Source organism: Anser brachyrhynchus, assembly GCF_964034855.1.
Source record: "Anser brachyrhynchus genome assembly, chromosome: 3".
Classification (NCBI taxonomy): Eukaryota; Metazoa; Chordata; class Aves; order Anseriformes; family Anatidae; genus Anser; species Anser brachyrhynchus.
Genome location: NC_137696.1, coordinates 71416394 through 71430450, shown reverse-complemented (window position 1 = coordinate 71430450; position 14057 = coordinate 71416394). Strand labels below are relative to the sequence as shown.

The following is a 14057-nucleotide window of genomic DNA, read 5'->3' as shown; positions in this document are numbered from 1 at the left end:
CATGCTACAGGGACCAGGCAATTCTTTTTACTCTCAGAAAAAGAGGGGTTCAAAGGTCAGCTGGTATTAAATTTGCAAACTAATGATCTTACTGCTTATTCCAAGGGGTCTGATGACTGGGCGAGGGGCCAGGGCATCTTAGTCCACGAAATATCTCAATTAGCTGCAGTCTCTTTGCCAAGTTCCTCAGATGCATAATATGGTTCCCTCTAATTTCTTCTTAATCTCATTCCATCAAATACCCTTGGGAATTCAACAGATGGGACTAGACAGAGGCAACCGGAGGCAAGCAATGATGGAAGCAAGTTTTTCTTTTCTGAGGAGGAAAAATTATTTCTTTTCTACTCAGAAGTGGAAATTTTAAGTGAAGTGCTGATTAAAAGTATATAATTCAAATTCAGACAACTTTTAAAAGACTCTAAATTTTGTTTTAGTATAGGTCCCAAATCCACAAACCTTTGAATCTGTTTGATGCTTCTAACTGTGACTGTAACTACGCAGCTTGACTGTTCAGTTCTGGCTCTGACTGCTAAAAGTTCCTGTTTCACACATACCACTCCAAGCCAACCTGAAGTTCATTCTTTTGTATTGTATATCACACGGCAGCTACTAAACTTATGCTCTCTTTCTTACTCATCTTCTCTCTCTCTCTCCAGTTTCGACACAGCTATCTCTCTGGCTATGTCTTCATGAAACATTTTGGATTTACTAAGAACATAATTTGGGTGGGAAAAAACAATAAAAGTCTAGTTCTAAAGAACTGATGTCCTGGATATACACATTCTCAGTTATTGTAAGATTTAACTTTGTAGTATGGACATTTACAGAAGTGACTGGCAGTGTATAGAGCCTCAACATTTTTAAGTGGATCTGCTTTTTTTTTTTTTGCTTTTTTTTTTTTTCTTACATCTAACTACTCATGAAATTTTTCAGGATCTTGTTTTTTCTTTCTACCCTCTTAAGACACCCACGTTGGACCATTCCATCTTTGCAGTTAACAGGGTTTCATTCATTTTAAACACTTATATTGTACTAGAAATCTACAGCTTTTGTAATAACTGAAACGTAAATTATGATCTTGATCCAAACGGCATACACCCAACATCCTGAGCCTGTCTTCTGACTTGGAGATGATGGTGACAGCATAACTGTTGGCCATCACTACGTTCACTGTCAAGGACGTTAAAGGCTAAGTAGCAATACAAGATTGGGTAAGATATCAAGATGTCACTGGATTCATGCTTTCATTCAACAGCAGAATGACACAGAGAGATCAACAATGTTCAGTGTTTGTTTTCTGATCTGCCTTTCAGAAAATATTAATAACATTTTTAGATGTCTTGTTCTAGTGTTTAGCTCGCTGTATAGTTAAACAGGATTGTTTAATATTTCATCCAAATCTTGCTCAATAAAGTTAAGCTGATTATTATTTCCATTTTTCTGGGGAATATGAAACCAACTGTCCCTGCCCATTGCAGGAGGGTATGAATTACATGATCTTTAACATCCTTTCCAACTCAAGTCATTCTATGATTCTGTGATCATCAGCCTGGTTATAGCAATATTTGAATCCTTTCCAATTTATTTATAGTTGAAAGTACGGGGAAAAATATTTGTGTTTGGATGAGAGATACAACATGAAGTATTTTGTTTTGATCTAGGTTCTGTAACATTATGTAACCTTTGAAGACATATTCACACCAAATTTTCAAATGTGAATGTGTTTTTGGAAAAATGTTAAATGCAACTGTTTCAGCATTTCCTAAACAGAATATTTAATCTAGAAAGTGCTGAAACAAAATGCTTCAGCGTTTCACCCATTGTCAGATTTCTTACTTCTTCTGATGGGTCACTCCTTTTCAAAGAAGGAAATTAAACTGATTTGCCATGACATGCTCTTGACAGATTTATGCATGTTCTTTTCTCTCATCTCATTATCCTTTAAGCATTTATAAATTGATTATTTAATTACTTGTTTCAGTATCTTTCTAGCTGCTACCATTAGGCTGACTGTTCTGTAATTCTCAGGCCTTTATTTTTTTTATTTTTTTTATTTTTTTGTGTGTGTGTATCAGACCTAAACTTGCCTTTCTTCATTCCTCTTGACTGTTAACTGAATTGAAATTCCATCCTCATTCACAGACCTTACTGAAGGATTTCAGATTGTTTTAACTGAGTATTGGTAAGCTGATTTCTTATTTCTTACATACTGGATACTCAGTCCTGTGTGTTGAGAAAATGGCTAGTTTGGTGGTTAGGGAATGGTGAAAAAGAGATGTTTTTGGTGTAGATTTGCTTATTTGTTTGACAGGAACACTTGGACCAATGCTATTTGTTTGTTTGTTTGGTTGGTTTTGAAAATGAAGGCTAAGTATCTTGGAGGCCACCTGTAGATTATCCTTAACCTCAATACCAGCCTCTCTGTATGCATGGCCTCACTTGCACTTTCTTTCTTCTTTTTATTGACATTATTTTTAATTTTATTTTTTATTTTGGTGTTCTATACAATAACTAATTCTTTTAGTTGTTGCATTTCCTCCATGTTAAGTCTTCTCTTTTTCCCAGATGTTCATTTCATTTTTCTGTTCCTAATGCTGGTGTTATTTTGAGTGGGTTGCCAGGATGGAGAGCCTTCTCTTAAAAGATTTTTCTCAATTTGGTGACAAATTGCAGAATTTTGTGTGTCTTTATGCCTTATTTAAAGGAATCTCTGTTGGATTTGTCCTTTGCATTTAAGTCCCTGTTGTGGTTTAACCCGGCCGGCAGCTAAACACCACACAGCCGTTTGCTCACCCTCCCCCCGCCCTCTCTGGGATGGGGGAGAGAAACGGGAAAGTGAAGCCTGTGAGCTGAGATAAAGTCAGTTTATTAAGACAGGAAAATAATAATAACAATAATAATAATAATAATAATGATAATAGTATTACTAATAATAATGTGTACAAAACAAGTGATGCACAATGCAATTGCTCACCACCCGCTGACCGATGCCCAGCCTATCCCCGAGCAGCCGGCTCCCCACCCCGGCCAGCCACCCCTATATATTGTTTAGCATGACGTCAGATGGTATGGAATACCCCGTTGGCCAGTTTGGGTCTGCTGTCCTGGATCTGTCCTCTCCCAGCTCCTGCTGCACCCCTAGCCTGCTCGCTGGCAGGACAGAGCAAGAAGCTGAAGAGTCCTTGGCTTGGTGTAAGCACTGCTCTGCAACAATTAAAACATCAGCATGTTTTCAGAGCTCTTCTCATCCTAATCCAAAACATAGCACCCTACCAGCTACTAGGAGGAAAATTAACTCTGTCCTAACTGAAACCAGGACAGTCCCTAAATTGTCCCGTCTCTTAACTATTCCCTTAACTTTTCAAAAAGTATACCCTTTGAAGAGATAATAAAAACATTCTTTATCATAAACCTATTTTTGTTTATCCATTCATTTAATTTAAATGCACTAATCTTTTTATCTGAAGATATTACTTATGAGTTTCTCTCCTATAAAAGCCTTGCCACTTGATTAATTCTAGAGCAATATATTCCTGTGATCACTCCTTGACTACTAAGATAAGAAGTAGGTTTTCTTTGTTGTTTTTTTGTTTGTTTGTTTGTTTCCCTTGGCCCATATCTAGAGATTAAAGTTCCCTATAAGAATAAAAGCATATTCATTAAAAATACTTTTATCTATAATCAGAACTGTCTAAAGAACAGTCTAGCAGGACTGCTTCACTCGCCATAAGCTTCTCCTTGAAATCACTAGAGCTACTCTGAAGTTAAACATGCAGCAGGAGAACAGAGCCCTACAGAATATCCCTACAGAAAGGCCTTTGGATTTAGCAGAAGTACACCTTCCATATGGCTTACTACTCACCTACTGGTACATAAATGCAGGGAAAACCTTTTGAAGTAGAGCTTAATGAACGCTGTGACATTGCTATCAAAATCTGCATTCTGTTTCTGTCTAGACCCTCAATTTCTTTTCCTAAAGTAATGCAAGGCTCTTTAGATGTAGATTTTGGGTTTGGTGTAACTGGTATTTGCAATAAAGTAGAAGTGTGATAGGAACTGCAATTCCTTTTGAATGTTAACTTCTGCTCAGAGCTCATTTACAGTGTTGAAAAACATTATTGCTTTTCAAGAAGGTTCATCTGTAGACCAAAAATGTTATTATTACAAACAGTATTGCTTGTTACCAAGTAAAGTTAAGAAAACATACACAGTTCATAAAGGAGTCCATACTAGGTAAATCTGTAAGAGATGAGCAGTGTCTTGACTTGTTTCAGCTTCAGTGATTTTGTTCACTGTTTCAAGTGGGCTTTCATAAGCATGTATAATGGACTCGTGAGTTTATTTAGTCCCAAAGTGTACAGAGAGATGAAAAAAGCCAGACTGCTTTGTAATATAAAATGCACATTACTGTTTCTAGCCAACATGCATTATAAGACCTTTTAAAATATTTTGCAATTGTTTTATGTCTTTCAGTTCCCAGACTATGCCATCAATTAACTCTATGTAAGTAAAATTATGCCAGTGCTGAAGTAGTAGGGACTATATTTGCAGCCAAGTCTGTTCTTGGTCTTTGATGGTACGTGTGTACAAAACTATTCCTTCATGTACATATGGCTACAGATTTGACTGATTTTAACACCTGTGCAAACATGTGGTATTATGTGTGCGTAGATTATCTTTTGAATGCCTGAATGCCAGTTCTGCCACTTGTGTACTGGCAGTGTTAAGTAGCAGGTCAAGTGTTCATGCAAGTATTTGCACTGCTGGATGTGAGTAGGTATATTTTTATTGTAAGTTTGCAAGTGCTTTAAAGAATGGGCTGGTTGAAAATCAGGTCCATGGGGCTGAGTGACAATGATTGTATTCATATGGACATCCTAACTGACCATGGAACTGATTCAACACACTCTGATTCATTGTATATCTACACCTAAAATTATCTCACCTGTGTAAAATTTGAGTTCCAGGAACTCACAATCTAGGAGGGGTAGGAGTGGGTGGAAGCAGGTTCCTGTGTCTACCCCTAAATACCTTCTGCATGCAAGATTCATGCTGGAAACCATATGAAGGAAAAACAAACAAACAAACATGTTTTTTTCTTCAGTGCTTTACTTGCCTCATAGTCCTTCATAAATTGCCAGGTTTGCTTCCAGAAAGTTTCCAGGGTTTATCTCATCTCCCTTTAACTCACATTTCAGTGTTTTGTGATTTTCTCTCCTTATTTAATTGCTTAGAACCATTTTTAGCAATATAACTAAAAAAAAAAAAAAAAAGAGAGAGAGAGAGAGAGAGAAAAGCTTAGAAAACGTTTTCAAAATAATTTAAAAAAAAGCACCAGTAAATTAATTAGAGGTGGCTACTGGACTGAGTTTTATTTCAAAACTGTACTTAATAATATGGATTAAGCTTGCAGTAACTTGTGATTTCAGCAGAGTGAAATAAGTTTGAAATAAGTGTTGATTGGATGTGTAGGTTGGGACACACTGCACTGTATTTTCCAATTCAGTGTGCAGCACTTGGTGAAGGTTAACAGAAGAAACTCTATTACAAAGACTAAGTGAACAATAAATTGAAATATCATGATTCCCTTACCAATGAGGAAATTAAGGAAAAATAGACTTACAGAAACTTACCCTGCTTGATAGTAGCAAGCTTAGGAATTGTATGTCACATCCTTGTAGACACAGGCAGTGTCAGTACTAATGAAAGTTTCTGTGTTTGTAAAGCAATCTAGAATCAAAGTTACTGAATGGAAAACACAGTAGTAAGCAGTAGTATGTAAGCAGTACAAACAGTAGTAGAAGTAGGGCACAATTACATCACTTATCTCAAACCTAATCATGCTTCTGAAAATGCCAAAATCCCCAATACATTTGGAGCCTGCTTGGAAGTCATCTGCTACTATGATATTGTGAATCTGCACTGCTACGTTATCTCGCTTGCACTGCTAGCTCTTTACTGACCTGTTCTGATTGGGATCACTGTGATCCCATCACTTCCTGTGGGAATAATACCCAATCCCTACTTGCCAATCCTTGCTCAACGTTGATAGGGTAGCTAAGGTCCCTTTTATTCCACCATATGTAGTCACTCAAATAACACCCTTTTCTAATAAAATTTACTTTTTTTACATTTTCTGTATCAATTCCCGTCTCCCCTGTTGAAGGACTACTATGCAAAGAAATATGTTCTCAAATATTAGGTAAGCCCAGCCTACAGCATTTCTTCAGCTGTGCAGGGGAAAGCAAATGTCTTTCATGGAGCGGTGAGTATGGGAGTAAACAGCTCTCTGAAGGGATGTGAGGGATTATTGTACAGAGTGATAGGAGACAGCTACATACAATGTGACTCCCAGCAACTTTGTTGGCTTAAAAGTTCTTTTATTAAAAATAATTTCGGAAAGAATATCATTTGATTAAAATTATTTTCTGTGTGATTTCTCACATGTAAATAATTCATCAGACTGCAGTTATTCACTGAAATACCAATATATCCCAAAACTTACAACTTCTCTGTGTTGCTAAAGGAAAATGCTTTAATGAAAACTCTTATCAGGATCATAATCACAGTTTTTGTGGCTTAAAATACAAGTAAATTAGGCTGGTATAATAATTTGCACCAGACACAGAACTAAAGGTCGGTAAACGATGAACTCAAAAGTGATCTACTTACCGCAGTTAGTATTAAGCCAATTGGAGAGGAAATATGTTTACATACACTTCTAAAAAGAAGTGAAACACCTTTTTGACTGAGTGATAGTCAAGCACGTACAATTTGGTCAAAAGTTTTCTGAATGTGTATCTAAGTGAATTTTCAGCAAATTAATTTTACAATTTTAATGCTGAAGGCAATTTATTATGCATACCCAAAGAGTGTTGATTTTGTAAGACTTGCACCTTCCTGTTGAATTAACTCTAAATCTGGTATTTATTGAACACAAAAGGCTTTCTGCCAAGCATCATCCAACGTGGTGACATCAGAAGATGTGACAAACCCCATAACAATATCATCTCCAACCCTCCTCCATATTTTTATGAGAAATTGTAATAGGCAATGGCAAAATGCTTTTTGTCTGAGCTAATTTTAACACATTAACTTTAAATAACTAAGCAGGAATTTTTGTTTGGTGTCAAACTCACCATCTCTTTACTATTCCTTTGCTTCCTAATTTGTAAAGAATGTAGCAGACGTGTCTCTACAAGACTATTTCTTCTTAGAACAAGTTAAGAACTGGCTTCCAAAAGTTACAATCTGCTTTGATTTCTTGTCTAGACATATTCATAATCTGGAAAATAGAGAAGGAATGTTTATTGTTTTTTTGTAGTATGTCAATATTTTGATTAATGATGTATTAAATTAGAAAACAAAAATCCCACCAACTTCAGGCAAGCAAAGTTGTATTCCACAATAAAATCTGTTCTTAAGTTAAGGATTTTATCTCTCCTTGCAACAATATGGTATTCACATAAGATTCACATGCTGCTGTATGAGTCTGATCCTGTCAGAGATCTGTCCTAGTGAAGCTAATAAAAAGGGAGTGGCTGATATTTTTGTAAAAGTATACACAAAAAGGCTGCTGCCTCAAAGTTGTTAAGTCTCCCTTGCATGGAAGAAAAATTTTACTGAAGAAAATTCGATATCCATACTTCTGATTTTTTCTTTTTCCATTTGCAGTGCCTCTCGTGTGATTTCCATTGTCTTTCCTTGCATATATAAGGAGTTCAGGCTGTTTTCCTGGACATGGTGTTTTTCTTCAACTGATACATGAAAAACCAAACAAGAAAAATGCAGTGAGACATGATGAGAAAATCTCCAAAGACTTAGAACATGGGTTCCAAAAGTATGGTCCAGATGTAAATTGTCACAGACATATAGACCTTAATGGAATTAGGCTGATACATGCCAGCTGAAGGTCTAACCCAGAACGTTCATAGGAATACTCAAATGTGTGAAACTAGACTTCCAATCTAGCATAAATTAACTTTCTTGGACAAACCAGGTCATATTCTTTTGGAAAGGAGCCCCCATTAGCTGGCATTCATTGTGAAAGCATTTTTAAATACCTTTTATAGGTCCTGATTCAAACCCAATGAAGTCAGCGGAACAGCTCCCGTTAATGGGTTTGGAATCAGGCGCATCAAGAAAACTGTTTCACCATATGTTTCAGTGACATTTAAGCTCACTCATCCTGTTTGAAGAATTCTTTATTCAGCTACTCACAGCTTGAGATTCTCAGCTCTTTGGACATTTTTGGTTAATTCTGCTCTTGTTTGGGGGAAGCTGGAATGGGAAGAATTTAGTGAACTTTTGAGGCTAAGAAAAATAGTAAGCATTCTGGCATTGGGTTTAATTATGAAGGAATGATATTTTTAAAGCTAATATAACTGATTGCTAAAACTGATAAAAAAATAGACTATTATGGATATACCACAGATACAGAGAAAAAAAATATTTTTTAAATTCTAAATTTATTTCCTTTTAAAATGATAAACAAAATAGAACCAAGACATGGCAGTTTGTAAGATCATGTATTCTTTCTGGTCTTTGTGGTAGCTGTATTTCTGACAAATTATGAGATAATTGTCCTTCAATATTATAATAATACACCATTAGAAATATGGTTGCCATTATTATTAATACTCTTATTGTAACAGTGACGGCCATTTGAGGGACTATTCTGAGAAGATCAGTATAATACTGTGTAGAAACAGACATCTTCACATACGGACTTTCTAAGCAGAAAACATCTTTAACAGCTTAAAATCTCATGTGAACTGATGAACCTCTAAACAGAAATACTGGTTATTACTAGAAAGAGCAAATATAAGAAGAAAATAATAAAAACATGTATGTACAAAATTCATGTCTGGAATTGTTTTTCTGTATTCAAAGCATTAGCTAGTCTAAAAGTAAAAATAAAGACAAGCTGAAAAAATCCTAATGGTGTGGCTTCCTTTGAACTGCAAATTGATATAAACATTTTATGGGGAAAAGATATATGAGGTAAGCCATCTACCAGTATGAAACAGTGAATGTATGCTTCAAGTGATATATGAATCCCCTTACATAGGTGATAACTTCCATATCCAGTAGAGGTGGTTTTAAAATGCAGTTGATTCATGTTAGTTTTTGCTGTCAGATCGTTGTAATTTCAAAGGCATGCCAATGGAGTTATGCACAAAGAATATCTCATTCTGAACGGGGAACAGGACCTGTTATAATAAAAATATTTACAGCCATAGACATAAACACTTCCTTAAAAAAAAAAAAAATCAGACACTTTGCCACCCCACACCGCTGTAATAGCCAGTCAAATAGTAACAAAACAAAACAAAAAAATGTGGTTAAGGAAATGTTTGCACCTATGGCTAGCCTCCTAGGGCTTAAGAGTTTCATCTTCCTTTGTTCATTAAAAAAAAAAGAAAAAAAAATGTTTGAAGACAATATTTGAAACAAAATTGTTTGTATTGTTTTGTCACTGTGTATACTGCAGCAATTGTAGAATATAGCATACAGTTCTGGATAATGGTACTTTCTTCAGTTTATTTTGTCTGTCAAGGAACCTTTATGATTCTTCATAAAAATATTTAAACACCTTACCAAATTTCCATGGATGGAAGTACTTACACCAAAACATATATTTTTTAAATTTTGTTACTGTAAAAATGCTAATCAGCAAATGACGGGATTTCTAAAGCATCTGTGCACCTAATGGGCATTTACAATCTCTTAGACACCTTATTCCTCCTAGCTAGTGTGCTAGCTGCATTAGAACTCTAACTTCCAGGGGCAGCTGTGTCCCTTGGGGAACTCACCATTTTTGGCCACACCAGATTTGTGAAAACCCTATAAAATATTTCAGGAAAACCAAACAAACTAGGCCTTTGCTAACCCAACTCACTTGGTTAAAATGGATTAGGAAGCCAACTGCATGTGAAAATGAGCGGTTAATAACTTCCAGCAGAGAGCACTAGGGATGGTACCTGGCTTAGCAGATATGCCAAAACCAAAAGAGGCTGTTCAAGTGTAGCCTAACAAATGAACCCAAAGCTGTCTTTCCAACACAGATGAAACTAAATTAGCAGTTATGTATAGTGGGAAAGCACATAATTAAAGAGAGAAGTTGGTAGATATTAGCCGATTGTCCTACTCTGTTTTATGTTGCAGTTAGAAGTCAACTTGATATGATACAGCCCAGCATAAGCACATATGGAATGAAATGTGACATGCAATCAACAAAGTATTTTAAATAAGACTTTTTATATCCCTTAAGAAATACAAGAAACAGTCACATGCTGCTAGTTAGCTTGTAAAAGTAGACACAATGGCTTGTTTTGTAGGAAATTTCCGTTCATGCCTGTAAATTATATAACAACGTAAGCTGTTCTGATTCTAGTTTGTGGGAAAATGTTTAATTACTAATTTATTGCATTTGTTGTACTAAAACATATTCTTATAACTTGAATCCTTACATCGCATGTCTGCAGAGTGAAGAGATATTTCTTAAAGGCATTTTTCAGAATGACTTGGTATCAATCCAGTGTTCTGATGTCACTGGAACAGAAACAGGACTCTCTGTCTGGATTTATTAGTAGGGGGAAGGGCTCTTTTTAGTTTTCTCTGTTTTATTGCATCTTCCTTGACATTAAACTCCAGTACTCAGTACAGTCTATGCCAGATGTAAAGACTGTCTTTAAAATGGCATTGCAATTACTGACACGTAATGTCACATAAATCTTTGTAAACTATTAGATAAAATACACTGATAAAAATAGGCCCATTAAATACTTGTTCCTCAATTTGGTTTCTCCATTTAAACAACCACATTAAAATTATGAAAGGCAATATAGTTATTATATATAGCATATGTTTGCATAGTAAAATAAAATATAAACTTAACTCTCTTTATTACTGGTTGTCAAATAAATTTTCTGATAAAGACAGACTTTTAGCAGCTCCTGTAGGATTTTTTTCAAGATTACAAGCTTTCTCTCCAGTATGGTTGCAAGATAAAGGACAGATGGCACAGACCTCTTCTCAAAACAATTTCTCCTTTCCCTAAGCATCTTATTTTTATCTGTAAGCTGTAAAACTCCAACACAAACTTGTAAACTACATCCCTGGGTTTGACACTTGACAATATGCATCTTGTACCTCATTCTGTTGGTTAATGTTAACTTAAATTATTTCAGTCTCCATCATAGTGCTGCTAGAGATTTTTGCACCTCTTGGAAAACATAGCCTTATTTCCTGTCTTCTGTACTTAAGTCTAAAATGTCCTCTTAGTTTGCAAGCATTTTCACTCCATATAGTACGAGGCTAGTTGAATTAGTAACAAACACAAAACCTTAAATTCAAGCACATTATTATATACTTTTATATTCTTGTTTCAATTCTTGTGTTCGAGGTTAAAATGCTTTCATGCATGTTACAGAAACAAAATAAAAACTCTTTTAAGTAGGCCTCTCCAAAGCATAGCGTGTTTCTATTTGTAAATCTATTATTTCAAGAATCCTTAATAGAAGCGACAAATATTTTCATATAGTTGACATCAGACATAAGGTCACTTGGAATCTCAGACATCAGAGAAAGAAATATACTTCAGCCAGTCAAAGTAGATATAGGAACTTTTGGCTTAGAGTTTTTTTATTCACTTTTAATATTTTCAAAAATCTTTTTGAATAAGGATGAACATAATATGCATATACCTTTGGATAAATGTCTATCATAGGTTCTTTTAACATCTAAATGCTTCTGCACAGCCAGGAATTAGAAGGTGAATATAGGCAATTTTTTATTTTATTTTATTTTTTATTTTTAAAGAGGAAGTAAATCATTACAACAACAACAACAACAAACATCACAATGATAAATATTTCTTACTTTTTTGGAATTTTGGATTTGGGGGGGGGTGGGGGGGGGACTGCTAACAAACCGTGCAGTGTAGCTTCTCTACCATGCTTAATTACATCAGCAGATCTCATTTTGAGCAATATGTCATACTCGGGGCACTGTACGTCTCTGTAGTTCACTAAAAACATAAAAACAACAGCTAAGAATGTAACTTTTTAGTTTAATTGTACTCAAAGAGTTTGCTCTGGAGCTATTTGAAGAATGTGGGGAGTTGTTCTGGTGAACTTTTTGCTACTGTTCAGACAGTAAGTTTGAGCACACATGTTAGACAGAACACTCCTACAACTACTGAGATGAAAGACATTGCAGGTAAATAGAGGACATTGAAGACTGTCAGGAGATGTGATAACCTTTAGTTTAATCAGATTAGGAATACCTGGGAACATCTGTATGAATCACTGTTTTACACTAGTTTCCCAGATTCATATAAAAATAAAAAAATAAAAAAAAATATTACCATATAAGAACATTTAGGAGAAAAACAATGACTGCATTCCTAGTGCACTATAAAGTTAAAAAAACAAACAAACAAACAAAACAAAAAAAACCATTATAAATCCTAAGGTTTCTCAGACAAAGTTTTTACAATACATATGATGAAGGAATTTTCATTATAGGATAAACAAGGAAAGAGTAAACCTATCATATGAAAAAGAAGTTGGCTTGATTAATATAGTATAACAAAGGATAAAAAGGGACATGACTGCTTTTCATAAAATATGAACAGCTCAGTAGTAGAGATGGAAAAACAATGCTGGCATGGGAATAAATAGGAGAAAACTGACCATTAATAAATCAAAGCTGGAATTTAGATGTCTGTTTTTTACATTCTCTGTAAAACACCAAAAAAAAAAAAATGTATGAGCAGATACATAACTAGTTTTGAGGGAAAAAAAAAAAAAAGGTAAGTAATATAAATTTCAGATTTGCATCTTTATGTTAGGGATGTTTGATTCAACATACTGAGTATCGGAAAAAAAATGGGGATTTCAATCAGGAAAACATATTTTAACTCCCTTTTCATTTGAAATGAATTTACTCCATACAAAAGTCATTGTTTCATGTTCAAGTGTTTCGTAGACACAATAGGTAATTGCATTTAGTTTTGCACGAGACAGATTACTTCATAGAGTTAGAATAAAATCATGCTACTGCAAAAATGTCCTGCCTAAAATGGTCAAAAAACCACTACTCTACCATTAGGCTTAATGAAGCTGAGCAATTCTAACCAGCAGAGAAGAGGATTTGGGGATGGATTTTTCATTTCAGTTCTTGTATTTGCCTTGGGCTAAATAAGCATGTGTGACTCATATTTTAAGAAAGAATAAGAGAGAAAGAAAGAGGAAGAGAGAAAGAGAGAGAAATTGTTTCAGCTATCAGTACATAACGAACTTACTGTGAAATAGTAGCTGTGACATTAACCATTTTACATTTGAAGTAATTAGAGATCTTTCACAGATTCTAGAGGAAATATTATATTGAGAAGTATGCCAGCAAGTGAGAATGCCAGAAGTATGCAAGCAAGATATTTTAAAAACAATTATAGAAAAATAGTATTTATTTATGTCCATTTCCCTATCTTTTACCTCTACCACAAATAGGAGACAGAGAAATATAAGTTTCCTAGAGTTCCTGCATAATTTAAAAAAAAAAAAAAAAAGAGAGGCTGGACCTTTGTATTTTGGAGAGCTGAGAACTTGGTATAAGAATTCCTAGGTTCTTCTTTACCACTTTGCCTGAAGTTTAATTATTCCCCATATTTTTTTAGCTCTCTTTTGGATAGAACACGGGGAAAAAAAAAAAAAAAAGCATTTTAATAATGGAAATTCAGGAATTATACTGCCCTTTCTCCCTGCCAATATGTTGTCTCACAGAGACTACTCAGAGTTTTCTGAAGAGGCTGAGGGTAAGAAGATGTGATGAGTACTCAATCAACATTCTCAGACATTTCCTTTATTACTGTGCTATCCCTTGGTAAGGGGCATGCTTTACATTTTAGAGAATCCTATAAATCTTGATTAACAAGTATCTTAATCTATTCACAATACTGTATGAAATACTGTATGAAATACAGTATTGTGAATACACCACATACGGTATTGTGCATTCACAATACTGTATGTGGTGTATTTTATGAGTTATTC

General features: G+C 34.9%; 1 long non-coding RNA gene across 1 annotated transcript; it reads left to right on the top strand.

The window, feature by feature from the left end:
• Positions 1–1330: 1330 nt before the first annotated feature.
• LOC308193554 lies at positions 1331–8833 on the top strand. The gene is made up of 3 exons (XR_013949736.1): positions 1331–2182; positions 4474–4503; positions 7675–8833. It is a non-coding gene; the product is annotated as an uncharacterized lncRNA (long non-coding RNA).
• The last annotated feature ends 5224 nt before the right edge of the window (positions 8834–14057 follow it).